At 54.1% G+C, this 17,880-nt stretch overlaps 1 protein-coding gene across 2 annotated transcripts in view; it reads right to left on the bottom strand.

Annotated features, from left to right (window-relative positions):
* The window catches only part of LOC118215695 (ankyrin repeat domain-containing protein 11-like), a 111,551-nt gene that overhangs the window by 31,154 nt on the left and 62,517 nt on the right, over positions 1–17,880 (bottom strand). The window lies entirely within an intron of this gene.

Below are 17,880 nucleotides of genomic sequence, written 5' to 3'. Positions count from 1 at the left end.
GGCCTTAAGCACAAATGAGCGCAGAAGCAGCCTTTGAGCATCGATAACCACACGTTTTTATACGGTGCAGAATTCGCCCCTTTGAGGCACAAGAAGATGATGTACAAAGTGAAGATGGGGAATAATGGACGTCACATATCAAAACCTGCAAAGACGAACATTACTGCACTTGGGCTTGAATATCCTGGTATCTACAGATTCATAGAGCAAGATCTCTTGTCAGTTGACATGATGTCAAGTTGTAGGCAATAATAAAGACATTTATCATAGACAGCCACAGACTTCTGCAGGAAGGTAGATTGTCAAATTAAGAGGAGAAAAATGAATCCACTGCCTACACGCAACTCTGGCAAGCATGCTTCTGTTGCATGGTAACACTGTAGATCCGGCCTGGCCATTCCAAACTGCCACATACCCTGTTTATTGTTTCTGAAACGGATTTCACAACCTTGGCATGGAACACAGTCATGAATGCACACCTGCTGTAGAGTAATATGACTAAATTATATGCAGGGGGCTCCTCAGCACTGCTTGTCCCTTGATGTTTTTTCTCCAGGGTACAGATGGAACACAACCCTTTCCTCTGTGCCAAGCAAAAACATGGCATTCTGCTACAATCCTGATGCTCTCCAGCTGCCTGTCTCCAATTAAAACCAGTCATTTAGCCCTACCCAAAACGCACCGCTTCCCAGTACATCATAAACACACTGTCCTTTCAAAGTGATGAACATCCATGACCCTAATGGAAGGATACACACCAGGGTTTTTTATTTGCAGCTGGAACCTGAGACAGCAGGAACAGGAAGTATGAAGCATGAGCTATCGACCAATGAGCTGATCGGGTTCCTGTTTCCTGTTCCTTGGGATTTCCTTTCACAGAACAGCTACAGTGTCTCATGCTTGCCTGCACTGCCAGGCCCAGCCAATCGGTGGGAACAGAGGAAACAGTGCTAAACTTTTTAACAATGACAGGCAATATACAAGTGAACAGTCATGATCTGAGAATCTACTAGTCAGTACACGCTTTTTGTTATTAACTAACAAGGATATTTAGTCATAGCTTGTTAGTCACAGTTTGCTAGGAAGTTCTGTCAGTTTAAACACTATAAGCAAGCAACAGTAAACTTTTGAGTGAACGGCAATTTCAAAACTTTCAAAATCTATAACCACACAGTCAAGGCAGCTAATCAAGATGATAAATCAAATCTAAAATTCTCAATATTTTATAACACAGCACAGCAGGTATTTCTCCAAAAGCAGCCATTTTCTGCAGCCTTTTTGGATATGCTGTCTGGCAGCGTTCTGAATCTGACAGCCCTCACTCTGCAGGATGACTGCGCTGGCAGCACGTACTGCAGAGCTTTATAGACGACATTAACCAGCAGTAGACTGATGCACATTTCAGATTGCAAATTTGCTAACCAGGAGTTCTGGAGCTGATGTACAGCCAGGTTCATTTAAATTCTCTATAGGGACACTAGTAAGGAAACAGTATGAGCCTCTATAGGACGTCTGAGAGGTTTAGGCTGCACCGCTGAATAATGCCTTATTGTGTTCTCAGCTTTCATCTCTTTGGGGGAAGTGGAACACACATGAGGAAATGCACAACATCATCCATTCCAAACACAGGACTCATTTCCTCTGCTTACTCTAATCAAAAGCACCACAGCATCTGCAATCAGCATGTGTGTGTCAGCCCTGGCTCTCCCCGCAAGCCCTAACTCATCACACATGAGTCTGCACTGTAGGTACAGTACGGTACAGTCTGGCCATGAGTCTGCACTGTAGGTACAGTACGGTACAGTCAGGCCATGAGTCTGCACTGTAGGTACAGTACGGTACAGTCAGGCCATGAGTCTGCACTGCAGGTACAGTACGGTACAGTCAGGCCACGTTCCAGCCCCACCATTCTCCTGGAATCTGCTTCCCACACATTTGTGCCCGCGTTGACGCCAAGCTGAACAACGAAGCAGTGTTTCCCCGACCCCCCCCCCCCCACCTCCCTCCATCCACCGCACGCCATGGGTACAGTCTGCCCATGAGCAGCTCTCCCTGGGGATTGGCTGTGCACAGTCTCACAGCCTGGGACAGCCATTCCCATTGGTCAACGGACATTATGGCAGCAGATGTTGGTTATGATGTTCTCCAAAAAGAAATGCCCCTCTGGCCACTTCTAGATACACAGTTATTTGGTTTCTGCAAACTGCTTGGCAGCAGATGTGGCCTCTCTGATCAACAACTACTCTGTAATGGTGTTTGGGGAAGGCCTGACTGCAAGAGGAGTGCTCCTCTGCTCAGACAGCAGTGAGGTCAGTCAGCTTCCTCTGCTCATCAGCTTCCTACAGTCTCTCTAGACTTTGGTGCTTGATTGACAGGGACATTTCCCTCCCTATTCACAGCACAAGAACACAGAGAACCATTTACTCAAATAACTGAACCCCACACACACACACACACACAGGCAGGCAATAAAGCACAAGATTAATCTATATTAAATTCAAAATAAGATGGAAAAATAATCAATGCTCAATATACCCTACGAGATGAAGATCATATTGGCCAACATTAAGTACCTCAAGACAACGACCACCACGTAAACTGACTGTTCCAAACTCTCCTCAGGAGAATGCAGTGTGATTTCGACTCACTTCACAGCACATCATTATTTATACACTCTGTGGAACTGACCCGGCTCTTTGTTCTGCTTCCACACACATCTTACACGGTGTTAGAAATGCACACCATCCATCTGGGCCTGCTGATGAAGACAGGAAACAGCGCTCACACAGCGACGGGCTGCTCAGAGCTGCTCCATAGCGACGCTGCTCCTGTCATACTGGAGCAGAGTGTGAGTCAGGAGCTCACCGTTCCCATCTCAGCTCCCCCAGTGCGGATATGCAGTAAATGTACTGAAGGGAGGGAGTGTTCAGTTTAGGGAAGATAAACCGGAACAGCAATAACAGAAACGCACACAGGAGGACGGGCGAGCGGAAAGCTCAGGGCCCGTGAGAGCACATCTGCGGCGAGGGAGAGTTCGCTTTTTCCGCTGCTCTTTTTATAGCACCGCAGCAGCACGTGACGGCTAATCAGTGTTTGTGAACCAGCTTAGCCCGGTGGGAAAGCACCTAGTACTGCTGCCATCCGCTCGGCTGGCTGAGGCCAGGCATGCCACCCCCACCCCCGCTCCTTTCACCTTGGCCTGGCTACCCACAGTTCCAGGAAGAGCCGGCAGAGTCCGAGCAATGCTAATGCTGCAGTGATTAACCGCACTTTCCAACAGACACCAGATATGCACACAGCGACACAGCAAGATTGGGTAGCAGCGAGCTTGTGTGCGAGGGGTCGAGGGGGGTCTGAGTGCGTCAAGCACAGGGGCATGTCAGACTGGGGGCTGCTGCAGGGTGTGTTAGACTGGGGGCTGCTGCAGGGCGTGTCAGACTGGGGGCTGCTGCAGGGTGTGTTAGACTGGGGGCTGCAGGGCGTGTCATACTGGGAGCTGCTGCAGGGCGTGTCAGACTGGTGGCAGCTTGGCTAACCTCGCAACAACACAGACAGGAAACTGAAAGGAAGGAAATACCAGAATATCTTCGTGGCAGGGCTGCAGGGCACACTCGCACTGGTGCTCGTGGTCAGGAGAAGGATTAGAAACCAGACACACACACACACACAATCACACTTACACCATGGACCCAGACAGTGTGAAGAAACTGCACTTTGTGGCTATGGTTGATTCTACACTAGCTGCACTCAATCTCAACTCGGGTGAAAACAAAACAGCGTGGCACAGCCCTGCTCCCTCTCCCCGTCCAGATACGGAATAACTGAACATCCAGCTGAATAACAGCACGCCTTCCACGGTCAGGCAGCGGTCACTGTTCCACCTGACCGAACGCGCACTGCGGTCTCTCGTACGCAGACACAAACAGAACTGTGAGTGTCGCTCGAAATGAAGGTCCGCAGGCAGCGTGCATCAGCTCGGAGCGCGATCGTTTAAAGAGTAAACCTGTCTGAAGAGCAGAGGCGCGCGGCGTTGTGTTTTATTAAACGCAGTTCTGCTCTCGCACCCCCGGCTCCCGTACGAGCGCTCGCTGCCCCCGGCCCCGCCTCCCATCCGCAGCCAGCCTATTTACATTTAATATAAGAAGTGGTGCAGAAGGCGCTGTTTGGTGTGCAAATACCTCGCTGCAGAAGCCAGCCCAGGCCCCACTCCGGTATCCAGGCAACCGGGCCCAGATTGGCTTTGGAGCCCGTGACCTGCGCAGACTCATTTCATTAGGCCTCTTTTGTAGAGAGGGGGGGAAAGACAAACAGGGAGCGCGGAAACAGCGTGGCCCCCGATTAAGAGACGCCCCGCCCCTCTGCCCACCGCTCGCGGCTCATTACCGCCACGCCCCCGCTCCCAAACGCCCGTCTCCCGGGCCGGCCGATCGCAGCGCAGCGCCGTGCTTGACTGCGATGCGACAGCGTCAGCTCCACGGCGATATGAGAGTTATAATAAACTCGTTCAGCCCGGCGTGTGGGCAGCGCGTTCCCTTCCCCTCTCTCTCTCTCTCTCTCTCGTAAAGAGGGGGTCCCGGAGAGACCGGGCGTCCTCCCTGCAGCTGCTGCCGACGCCGTGCCGCTGCTGGGCCGGCGCCGTGCCGGCAAACCTAATAAAAAGTAATAATGCACTAAACAGAGTCTAAGAGCGGCTGGCGTGTGCAGGCTGCGATGGGTCCCGCTGGGGCTCTGTGTGTGTGTGTGTGCGTATGTGTGTGTGTGCGCGCGTATGTGTGTTTGTGTGTGTATGCGTGCATGCGTGTGGGTAGGTGTGCATGTGTGTGTGTGTGTGTGTGTGATGTCTACTGCAGGCCTGGCACTGGAGGTGAGATGATCTCCCCAGATAATCCACGCTGCTTCTTCCTCTGCCCATCTCCAGAACTCCACCATTCATCTCTCTATGCCTCACCCGCGCTTCCCACCGCAAGAGAACTCACAGTCATAAGAAAGCAGCAATGATACAGCAATGACTGCGCTGGAATCAGCCCCTTCCGTTTCACTAACAGGCAGGCCTGGGATTAGATTTGGGCTGACTGATCCTGGACCAGTCCTTACCGCCACCGTTTACCCAGAGCCAACAATAAGAGCACAGACCCTGTTGCCTAGCGATGCGTGGCAGGAGCACAGTGCCAGCGAATGGGGCTCGAGCAGCAATCAAACTGCTCCTCTGCATGTGATCTCAGCTGCTGCTCAGCTCCTATTTTCAACCTCATTCTCTCTCTGGGCACCCACTCATCTTCAGCACTTTTAAACCATTTAAGAACGGGAGAGCAAAAAGCCCCGTGCTCAGCAGACACGCAGCTGGACATGCTATCACACTGACCAGCGACTTCAGGGCTGTTCGTTCTGCACTCCCGTTTTCTGAACGTGGAATTAGCTACACGCCACGCATTTAAAGCTGACGCACGGTTAAGGCTATTCCTGAACGGCTTTCTGAAAGACTAATAAATCCAGAAACCTGTGCCAGTTCATTTGCTTTGATTCTTTCTGCAAATCATGCGGAAGAAACGGAGAGCCACTTCATCTGAGCTCATTAACGGACGGGCAAATACTGACGAGCGTCGTCTCAGAGAGATTCTCGATTCTCGGCTCGTGCGGTTACGTTAAGACCCGCGACAAGAAAGCCCGCAAACGCCAACCCACGGATGAACGACATGAGATCAAAATGCTGAACGTGAACATATTTTCACCAAAAGCAAATAACACATTCATCACGTTTCTACCTGGAGGAATGAAAACACACAGCAGACTGAAAGGGGAAGAAGCACAGTGAGGAGAAACACTGATAACCCACAGGTCCAGCTGAATGATGATAACCCACAGGCTCAGCTGAATGCTGATTGGTTATTTTGGAAAAGATGCACGTGTGGAGCTGAAGCACGCGACGCGTGTTCAGAGCGCTGAACACAGCCTCCGCACCTCACTCCCCACACCTCGCGGCAGGCACCGAACAGCGCAGAAGTGACTGATTATGGGGACAATCCACGTGCATGCCGGAACCTGGTCCCCCTGTCCTCCTCATTCAGGGCAGCATGGGGGTTTCATTAGGAGGATCATCACCATCTCTTTCCAATTCAAACCCTCGCACTCACCGCTGTACTGCAGCACGATGCACGCAGACCGAGGGGCTGTGATGAAACCGCACGGCCTCGCTGGTGACCGAGCGTTACATCATCACATCGGCTGATCTCAGCCCAGCTTAAAGAGGGACGCTCTCACAGATCGACAGGTGTACCACAATCGATCGTATCTGCATTGGCTGACAATAGCATAAAATGAACTTACCAATACCGATATGACCATGACACAGTATTATCGTACATCCCTAACTGTATGACAGATGTACATATACCATGCAGATCAGCTAATGCTACATCAGTATTAATCTATAAGAGCTTCACTCTTTCCCACCCTCCTGGATTGTCGAGTATTGTCCTTCACAGGGCTGTTTTCTATACAGGCTCATACCGCATTTTTTACGGGATGTTGCTGCATTTCTAACGCTGTGTGAGATGTGTGTGGAAGCTGAAGGAAGAGCCGGGTGAGCTTCACACAGTGAATATATAACGACACACTGTGAACTGATCTGAAATCACACTGCAGTCTCCTGGGGACTGAGGTGGTCCTGGGGGCGAGCTGACGGACTACTGGGTTTTGTCAAATGTATTCCTCATCCTGTAAGGTATGTACTGCAACCTGACATCATACCAGCGGATGAATACACTATCTCTGACAGAATACATGCAATGAATGTACATTTTAACGGTGCATTTGTGCCTGTTCTATTCCCTTAGTCCTCCATGTATCTAGGAGGGTGGATGGGCATTTGTGTGTGTGTGTGTCTGTATGCACTGTATACACCCTGCGTAAATTTCCAAAACAAATGAGCACATTACCAACAGCTCCTGCCCACTCATCTCACTTGTACACAAATGACATCAGTGAGAAGAGTGAAAGGCTGAGCAGCCTGCGGACACACACACTGCTGCTGCTGCTCACACACACACATGCACGCACACACAAGGATGCACACGTACATGCACACTTAAACATACAAATACAAATGGACACCTGCACACGAATCCGCATACACGCATGCGCACACATACATACACACACAAACACTCACACACACACCACGCCCAGAGCATTCTGCTGTAAAGCCGGCTCGCTCGCTCCGCGGTGCCGCTCTCTCTCTCCCTGTGATTGGTGTTAAATACGCTCGCTGCCTCGCGCGCGACTCTGCATTTAAAATGAGCCCGCTCTGCTGTCGGCCAGATCCACAGAGCGATGGTTATCAGCCTGGCCACGCGCACGCAGAAATAAGGGCTCGGTTATGACCAGGAACACCAATCAGAATGCATGTGCGCATGTGGCAGTGGGCAGTGCCTGTAAGCCCCGCCCACCTCGGGCCATGTGACTCCGACAGAGCCGTGCGAGGCTGCAGGGAGGCCGCAGTCCCCCAGAAAGGGCGCCCCGCTCCGGCATCTGGATCCCCCTTAATTGAAATGTTATTCATTTAGAAGTACCTGCTTTAGTTTCATTACTGTAATTCACAGGGCTTTCCTTGGGCTTAATTTAATTACCCGTGATATAAATAAATCTATGAGCCAGAAGGGCAATAAGGCCTCCAGCTAATAGAAATAATCACAACAATAATAAAGTCTGGGGTCCAGTTTACGGAGATAGCGGCTGGATTAGCCGGAGCGGCTGGTCTTCTGTAGGGAGCAGCGCACGGCTAGCCTGCATCTGCACTGGGGCAGGATTTCAGCGAGAAGCAGCGTGAATGGCTTATCACTGAGGCTTTAGCCGCATGCACACATCTCCTCCCAACCCTCACTGTTAACCTCTTTTACATGCTTAGGAAGCAGGACTGAGAGCTGCACTGAAGTTCACAATGTGGAATAAAAGCTCACAGCTGGCCCCTGACCAGGCTTGCTCTCCAGAGCAGGGTAGTGAGTGCAGGGGAGGGCTCAGAGCCCCAGATACAGGCAGACACAGCGGAGGCCCTGCCCAGGCCTAAGATGCAGAGCCCCAGATACAGGCAGACACAGCGGAGGCCCCGCCCAGGCCTAAGATGCAGAGCCCCAGATACAGGCAGACACAGCGGAGGCCCCGCCCAGGCCTAAGATGCAGAGCCCCAGATACAGGCAGACACAGTGGAGGCCCCGCCCAGGCCTAAGATGCAGAGCCCCAGATACAGGCAGACACAGCGGAGGCCCCGCCCAGGCCTAAGATACAGAGCCCCAGATACAGGCAGACACAGTGGAGGCCCCGCCCAGGCCTAAGATGCAGAGCCCCAGATACAGGCAGACACAGTGGAGGCCCTGCCCAGGCCTAAGATGCAGAGCCCCAGATACAGGCAGACACAGCGGAGGCCCCGCCCAGGCCGGGGCTGCAGAGCCCCAGATACAGGCAGACACAGTGGAGGCCCCGCCCAGGCCTAAGATGCAGAGCCCCAGATACAGGCAGACACAGTGGAGGCCCCGCCCAGGCCGGGGCTGCAGAGCTCTCTGTACTACAGTGTGCCCTGAGCAGCTTGGCCCACAGACTGATGCCCCGAGCCGGGGCCAGAGAAACAGACCAGCGCTCCGTCCTCTCAGCTCAGCTCACACCGCCGCGGCCGCGTGCAGAAACGCACGCACGCGCTCACACGCTCACGTCAGGCTGCGGCGCTGCATTACCCGCCGAGCCGTTTCATCTCCCCCCCCCCGCCGTCACTCCACGTGCTCCGCATGCAAACGGTCGCCTTGACCGCTCCCTCTGCGTTCTCTCCGGCGCGGTCAGCTTCACCGCGAGCGGACTGAACGCACGAAGGCCCTGCGACTCGACGCATCACCTCACGGACGCTGACACGCAACACAGCAACGCAGCGGTCAGATCAGCTGCATCTCTCACACAGACGTGGAAGGATCTTTAACTGGAGAAGCCCTCCCCGGACTCACGGGTTCACCCTGTACCTTCTGCACGCCCCGAATTGCAGGGCACTCTCCGCTCCAGCCTTTACTGCCTCTCAAATTACAGGCTCCAGACCAAAGGCAATCACCACCTCCACGCCGTCTGAATCCTGCACCTCCACAAGCCTCCCAATCACGCGCCTGCACAGAGCCCCAGGAAAACGTGTCTTCAGTCTGCGAGACTGCTCCAAAAAGCACACCGCGTCCCCATTCCATGCCACTTCCCACTGAAATACTCCACAGTCCGTAAGTTAGGTAACACATAAAAATACTAAAAGAAAAACAGCATATTATGATAACATGCCTGTTAAAAACCAACAGTTAACATTTAAGGCGTTGAAATGCCATCAAGCGCTGAGTGAGCGAATGAAACTAACCCTTCTGCTCATTATCCAGATGTGTGCAGCACTACCCTGTCTTACAGTCTCAGAAACACGGCACAGGATTAACTACGGCTCAATAACTCTGTTAGGGAAGCACAACTCTACCCAAACTGACTCAGAGGGAATCAAAGCAGGTAGGAATGCAGGAGGGATGACACAGCCAATCAGATACAGGGGCTGAGAATTCTGTGGGAATTTGGCCATGACAAGCAGTATAAAGGCCCAGTGAGTCAGGACATGATTCATTTCTCACCCTGCAGAACAGAGCCCCATCACTGTGCTGGACACTGGGTTTTCCGTCTTTGTCCAATGGGAAGCATGCCCCCGACAGGCCCACCAACACCTGTTCCAGCAGAAACTTAATTTCCCAGGACATCTCCCATTCAAGCACTAACCAAGCCTACACCTGCTTAGCTTCAGCTAAGAACTACACGAGGAGCCAGTGTGGACATCATGAACACTGCTGTTAACATTGCTAAAAAAATATGTAAAGTTACTGCAAGCAAAGCTTTCCAACAGAAATCGGTTCATCACAAAAAAAATGTGAAACCGATTTCTGTTAGCCTGCTCACAAAGCCAAAGCCAACTCGTAAGGCTGCGACAAAAACAAATATAAAACGCGTCAATTCGTTTTAATCTCAGCTAATTTTATTCCCGAACACATCTTCGCACACCTCGCGGTTCTTCGGCGACTGCCTGCACGTGAGCGGCTCTGATGAAAGACCGAAGCGTCCGCTCCCGCCTCAGCAGGCAGCGCGAGCGCTAATTAGCCCGCGGGGATGAGAGGCGTCTTCCTGCGCGCTAGCAGAGCCGCTCCAGCCGAGGCCCAAACGCGCGTGCGCTAACGCTAACGCCAGCGCGTCCTCAGCGCAACCGCACTCACTTTGACCGGCTTTCAAAGTGCCGGGGATGAAATTGGCTTTTTGAAAAAGTGCCAGGGACCTGTCCCCAGTGTCCCTGGTACAGAAGGGGGGGGGCATGGCAGGCAGAGCACAGTATGAATCCCATCAGATCCCACTGGAGGATGCATCTAAACTCTCTGTGAAACTTCACATCAAAGGAAGCAGTGATCAGAGCAGAACGCAGAGCATTATTATTATTAAATCTGACTTGTTACAGTACTGCAGTCTTACTACACAATTTTCATCTCTGCTTGATCCTTACTTCAATGCACAATATGCACTATGAATACTGAGGGGGTGGGGGGGGGGGGGGCGAGGCAAACAAGTTAAGACAAATAAAACATTTTAAGGAAAATAGTATGGATACTACCAATTAGGTTAGGTCCATTTCTGCCACTGTGATGTTCACTATAATAGAGGTCGTATCCACCCAGGCTGTAACCCAGCGTGTGTGTTCATCCAGAGAACAGTACCCACAGCCACACACAGGCCTCCTGTCACTGCCCAGCACAGCCACACACTGCATTCCTGCTCAGGACCCCCCCACTTCCTGCTTTACCGCCGTCATGGCGTCCCGCGGTGGAAGAGAAGCGCAGCACGCGGCCCGGAGCTGTGTTAATGAAGGATTATGGGTAAAAATGAACGCTGAATGGAGCCGGATAGGGACGGTCCAGCTGACGAAGAAAAGGGGGGAGAAACTGCGCAACCTTCACAAACATCCACATCGTCAGGCGGCGTCGAGCGCGCCCGCACCTGGGTGCTGGGCAAGGGTGAGGCAGCTCGCTGTCAAAACCCCTCCAAGCAGAAGAGCGCCGCGCAGAGAGGTGAGGAGGCACACTCCGCGGATCTGAATTTCAACAGCGCGGCGCGCGAGGTCAGTCTCAGAGCACCATGGAAACCTGGAGTTAACCGGCAGACAGGCACCTGAGCAGCGACTGCGGCAGCTCGTGTGGATAACGAAGCGCACGCCGCGGTTTCTCTGGCTCTTATCTGTGACCCGTGGGCCGGGCGATGTACCCCGGGCTGACAAGCCAGCGGCTACCGCGCCGGGGAGAAGATGGCGGCATTAGCAATGAGGAGAGACACGCGATCCGGCTGGCAGCTCGGATAAAACAATGACCCCGCGCTGCCGATTCTACAATCCCAGCAGCGGCCAATCGGAGCGGGCGGGGCCGGAGCAGAGCCAGGGCACTTCTGAAGACCCGCCTCCGGGACCGGGGCGCGGCGGCGGGAGCGCCATGGCGACGGGACGGGCTCCGCCGGAGGGGAGTTTGGGCCAGCGAGTTCCGGGGGACCAAACGGAATTTTAATTCCACGGGCGCAGTCTCTCAGAGGGGCCGTTAATAATATATCAATGGGAGGATGAAAGGGGCCCCGGCTCGCGGGCGCGGCACGCCGCGGCGCTCTCTGAATGCCCACAGCGCGGGCAGCGGGGGCCTGCACTCCAGAGAGGGATCTCGGGGGGCGAGGGGAGGGTGGGCACTGCCCGCCGGTCTTCTGCATCTAAATCTCCCCCTCAGGCACAAAGACCCAAGTCTCCTCCCGGGAAAACGCACCTCCCAATTTACTCTCGCCCCCGTATTAAAGGCCGAATACGCAGGGCACACGCCCCCTCAGGGGTCCCCGCGCGCCGCGTGCCAACGCACCAGGCCTGTCGCTGAAACGAAAGCCGGAGATTGACGCGCGGAGGCGTCGCTGGACTCTTCATGAAGCCGCTGCGCTGTGCGCTACGTCTCTCTGTGAGGCTCTCGCTTTACGACGCCGGTCCGGAGCCTGGCGATCGCTCGCCACGCTGCGCCCTATCCCAGCATTCCCTGCTGCCGTCCTACCGCCCTATCCCAGCGCTCCCCGCTGCCGTCCTACCGCCCTGACAGACGGCGGCACACGGTGTCTACAGTTAGCCAGCGACACGTCAATAATCAATACGCTCATCAGGCAAAGTACACTAAGACCAATTAGTGGTTAGGATGAGTGCGTAGCCTGAATTTTAAACAAATCTAATTAAACTGGTCAAGAGAACACATCTGTCACTCAGAAAGGATTGAATATTGAAGACTCCTGGTTATTTTATGGTCGTGGTGAAATGATTATACTCTTCCCATCTATAATGTAAAGCCATCAAGCTTTCTGCCTCGACTCTGCTGCAGTGGCATGATCAGCTGATGTGAAGAGTTGACTTTGGACCCTGTGACCCCCAGACTCCAGAAGGATGATGGGAGATGAGCCAGTGATGAGCAAGCAGCAGTGCAGAGCAGGGAGGGCCAGCGCTGGTGTGCTGGTGGGGGGGGAAGCTTAATGCAGGTTCTGCACAGCTCTGAGCTGGAATGCTTTCATGACTCTAAACTGTGCCTGTTTGGCTTTGCTAAACAAAAAGACACAAAAAGAGGGGGAAAGAGAAAGTAAACCAGCCCCCGCTGCAGATCCTAACCACACACACACACACACACACAGGCCTTGTTTAGGAAGACTCCCTCTCTCGGCGTATATACGTGTGTGTGCATGTGTGCATGTGTGTGTGAGACACTATGAGCAAGAAGGACACAAACAGGCTCCTGGCTCACAGGAAACAGGCGGTATTTCTCAGTGAGCAGCAGTGACAGCTGGGGTCTACAGCACCACTGAGAGCTGATCCGTTTCAAAAGCCACATCTTTGCAAGCCCACGCTATCTGGGAGTAAATATCTGGAAATAGCAGGAAATAATGGGCACAATAAACTCTTAAACGGCTTCATGTTCAGCAACGAGTGCTTGAGAAAGGCTTGATGAAGACTCGCACTGCTCAGAACGCATGCTTTACCGCAAGTGTTTTAGCAAAGCCTGATTTCCCACTTCAGCCAAATTACCTTGCGTATTCTTAGCCACCCCATGACTCAGCACAAGCAGAAATGCTCCTCACCGGGGAATCGAGCAGGGCGAATTCAGCAGTGCATGCCTGGCAGCGGAAGACGAGACTATAAACAAATGAACAGCCAGCGTAAAGCCTGCAAGGGGACTCCCAGCGCCTGATTAAGAGGGCCCTGACAACACTGCTCAACTGCCTGCCTCCCTGTGCGCACAGAATGCTGGGAAGGCAAAGATAACCTGGGGGGGGAGTGGGTGCGTGGGAGGCGTCGCCCTGGACAGGAACTAGATCCCGAGTCCCAGGACTGTCCAGTCAGTTAAGCCGCTGGTTTCGTCCCTGCGACGACTGCCCAAATTCAGACCCAGGAGCCGTGGCACCCTGACCCCGTTCTGAGACCAGCAGGTTTCTCTCATTAGCTGCAGACTGTACCCCCTCCCCCCCCCCGCCCGGTCCTGCCTGACCTGGGGCGATGAGGAAAAGAGAGCTCTGTGTCCTACACTCCCACAGAGCGGCTTTTAGCCCTCCTGCCCCCAGCCCTCCGGCCCCCAGCCCTCCTGCCCCCAGCCCTCCCGCCCCCAGCCCGCACAGAGAGCCCTGCCTGTGGGGACCCGCTGCGCTCGGCCCCTATTAGGTTTCAGTCGGCTGTTGACTGGACGGGCCGGCCGCTCTCTGACAAAGCCCAGGCTGTCCTTGAGTCCTCACCAGAGGACGGGAGACACAGGACACTGTGTGGGGGTGCATTCTGACAGGGAGGGCGGGCTGACTGGGGAATGGGCGGGGCGTGCCCTAAAAGGGACATGTGCTTCTAATGAGGCAGGGCTAAAATGGGGGAAGGGCCTGGACTGAAGGTGATACATGATGACAGCGAGGCAGGGTTAAATTGGGGGTGGAACCTGTATTGAAGGTGATACGTGATGACAGCAAGGCAGGGTTAAATTGGGTGAAGGGCTATACTGAAGTTCATACTATGGCTTGGATAAATGCTCAGTTCGGATTGGTTGACAGCCAGGCATTATATTTGTGTACAGGCACGGCAAAGTGTGTTTTTGTAGGATAATCCCAGCAGTTTGCCTCATTACAGTTTGAAATCATTACACGACAACTTTAAAACTGTCGGCTGCTATGAGAAATCAAATAAATCGCAAAATGGTTGACATTCCGACATTTCTGCATCCATATCCTCAAATAACTGAAAAAAAACATAACCATAGCAACAGGTTATAACAGCTGATTCCCAAAACCAATAGATAAAGTAAAATATGCAGATAAAGGCTGTTTTTATCCCTCAAATATCTTAGAGTGAGTTCACATTTTTTCACATTTAATTGCCCTGTTAAAAATGTCCCTGCCATTACCCTCTCTGTTAGCCCAGTAGCCCTGATGAAAAAAAAGTTATTCTAGGGACTCTGGACTCTTAGAAAGGAAACTGAACCTTTCACATGTATCTATTGAAAAAAGCTCTAAAAATCACCTGCGGCAACAACACTGAACACATGTGTGCATGTGTGTGTGAGTGTGTGTGTGTGTGTGAGTGTGTGCGCAAGTGTGTGCCTGTGTGTGTGTGTTTGTGTGTGTTTGTGAGAGAGTGAAAGTGTGTGTGTGTGTGTGTGCGTGTGTGTGTGCGTGCGTGCGTTTTATCCAGGCTCTAAGTGGAAACTCCATTAGCTGAGCCGAAGTGGGGCCTGAGGTGATGTGTTTTCCTTTCTGTTTGAAGGCGTTTCGCCTCTCATTGTATCAAAGTAGCACAACACCTAAACACATCTTAACCAGATGTGCACAATTACAGCAACCAAAGCTCCCACAAAGGCAGCGTTTACCCCCCCCCCCCCCCCCCCCCCCCAGCATTGGCACTCCCAGGCCTATCACCAGCCACGGCTCTCAAACACACGTTTAACCACCCCCCCCCCCCAGCATTGGCACTCCCAGGCCTATCACCAGCCACGGCTCTCAAACACACGTTTAACCCCCCCCCCCCCCCCCCCCAGCACTGGCACTCCCAGGCCTTTCACCAGCCACGGCTCTCAAACACACGCTCAAGCCTCCCGGCCCACACTCATTCGACGCCTGGAGATAATGATTCGGTTAAAGGACGCACCCCTGCGCGCGGTGGTGCAGATAACAGGGCGTGTTGGGGAGAGACGCAGTCAGCAGGCCCCTCTGAAGGAGTCCTATAGCAGGGCGCGCTGGGGAGAGACCCAGTCAGCAGGCCCCTCTGAAGGAGTCCTATAGCAGGGCGCGCTGGGGAGAGACCCAGTCAGCAGGCCCCTCTGAAGGAGTCCTATAGCAGGGCGTGTTTGGGGTGAGAGACGCAGCCAGCAGGCCCCTCTGAAGGAGTCCTATAGCAGGGCGTGTTTGGGGTGAGAGACGCAGTCAGCAGGCCCCTCTGAAAGAGTCCTATAGCAGGGCGTGTTTGGGGCAAGAGACGCAGTCAGCAGGCCCCTCTGAAGGAGTCCTATAGCAGGGCGTGTTTGGGGTGAGAGACCCAGTCAGCAGGCCCCTCTGAAGGAGTCCTATAGCAGGGCGCGTTGGGGAGAGACGCAGTCAGCAGGCCCCTCTGAAAGAGTCCTATAGCAGGGCGTGTTTGGGGTGAGAGACGCAGCCAGCAGGCCCCTCTGAAGGAGTCCTATAGCAGGGCGTGTTTGGGGTGAGAGACGCAGTCAGCAGGCCCCTCTGAAAGAGTCCTATAGCAGGGCGTGTTTGGGGCAAGAGACGCAGTCAGCAGGCCCCTCTGAAGGAGTCCTATAGCAGGGCGTGTTTGGGGTGAGAGACCCAGTCAGCAGGCCCCTCTGAAAGAGTCCTATAGCAGGGCGTGTTTGGGGTGAGAGACCCAGTCAGCAGGCCCCTCTGAAGGAGTCCTATAGCAGGGCGCGTTGGGGAGAGACGCAGTCAGCAGGCCCCTCTGAAAGAGTCCTATAGCAGGGCGTGTTTGGGGAGAGAGACCCGGTCAGCAGGCCCCTCTGAAAGGCCCTTCAGCAGGACTGGCGCGCTCGCCGCCTGCTCTCTCGCCGGCTGGAATTTCCTGTTGACGGCCCCGCCGCTGACTCCCGATAGCCTCATGGAAAATAGTGCGAGCGCCACCGAGCCCCTGCAGTCGCAGAGGCAGTCAGACTGGCGGGGGGGGGGGGGGGGGGCGTGTCACACACACTCAACCGCACGTCCACCGAAGCAGGCTTCCGTAGCGGCCCGGCCGCGGCTCGCCCTCGTGACCGCGCTGCACAAAACAGCGGCTCAGAATACGACAACGGAAAGGCACATCGCTCGCAGAAGCAGACTCCGGAGAGAGGAGCACCGGTGATTTAAGCCAGGCCAATTCAAGCGAGAATTGGGGGGACGCTAACACAAGCTAGCCGTGCTAAGGACAGGTAAGCAGCCTGTGTGCGAGACCCCTCCGGGCTCCTGCTCTCAGCAGATGGACGGCAGGGTGATCGGGTGCGACTGCCAGGGCAGCTCGACAGACGAGCGGCGCGGAGGGCCGGGGGGAGGGAAAGGTGATACGCCTATGCTAATCTGCAGCCCCAGCTACTCATGTTCCCGGTACAAAGGCTCCTTTTAGCTCCGTTTTTAGCCACCTCCCGCACGCCGCACAGGCCCTCTCACCACAGCTCCGGCCCCACGTCACACTCGCTTTGTTTCGCTCAGCCCACACTGTTAGAGGTGAATTCATCTGAGCCCAATAAAGGCTCCATGTGGGTCTGTTAGCTTCTGCAGCTCTACTCTGGGCCCATGCAGTCCAGTGACTCATTTCAACACCCAGAATGCCTCTCACACCAGCAACACTTAACATTAGCGCAAGGAGAAACCTGCAGGCACACACACACAGACACACATATACACACACACACAGACACACACACAGACACATACACACATATACACACATATACACACATATACACACATATACACACATATACACACACACACACACACACACACACACACTCACAGACAGACACAAACACACACTCACACTCACACTCACACTCACACTCACACTCACACTCACACTCACACTCACACTCACACTCACACTCACACACACACATATATACACACACAAACACACACACACAGACGCATACACACACACACACACACACACACACACACACATACACACACACACACACACACACACACACACACACAGACACACACACACACACACACACAGAACTAGGTCACAGCAGTACCGGTGCTGCATTTTCAACACTGCTCCTCGGGTCTTAAACACCCACGACAGCTGGCGCCCCCGCACCCCCCTCCCCCCCCCCCCCCGCTCCTGCCCCTCCCCCCGGCAGCATTCCTTTAAAGGCGACCCTTCCCAAGGCCTGCGCCGCCCGTGCGGATTGCATAACAGGCCGGGCCCTCAGAGGGGCCCCGGTGACGGGCGGGACAATGGCGAGCTGCTGTTCCCCGCTCCCTCTGCAGGAGGCACCATTCATATGCAGATGCTCCGCCATGTGTGCACAGAATCAGATGGATGACTTTCCCACATCCCGGCCCGTCAGGCCACTGAGCAGGACGGCAGCGCACCCCCCACCCCCCCCCCCCCCAGCCTCTTTGTTTCCCGGGAGACAGCTGAACTGGGGCCGAGCTTTCCAGCCGGAGGCCGGGGCAGAATGAGTTAAGCGCACAGGAATCTGGACTCCGGGCCCAAACGGTGGAGGCGTGCTGGAGTTGCTCTGAGGATACGGCGTGACCCCGCGGTGAACGCCGGGCTCGCTACGTCAGCCTCGGAGAGCTTCCTTTGTGCGC

This window comes from Anguilla anguilla, chromosome 16, assembly GCF_013347855.1.
Source record: "Anguilla anguilla isolate fAngAng1 chromosome 16, fAngAng1.pri, whole genome shotgun sequence".
Lineage (NCBI taxonomy): Eukaryota > Metazoa > Chordata > Actinopteri > Anguilliformes > Anguillidae > Anguilla > Anguilla anguilla.
The sequence above is the reverse complement of the archived record's forward strand: the minus strand, read 5'-3'. Positions and strand labels throughout refer to the sequence as shown.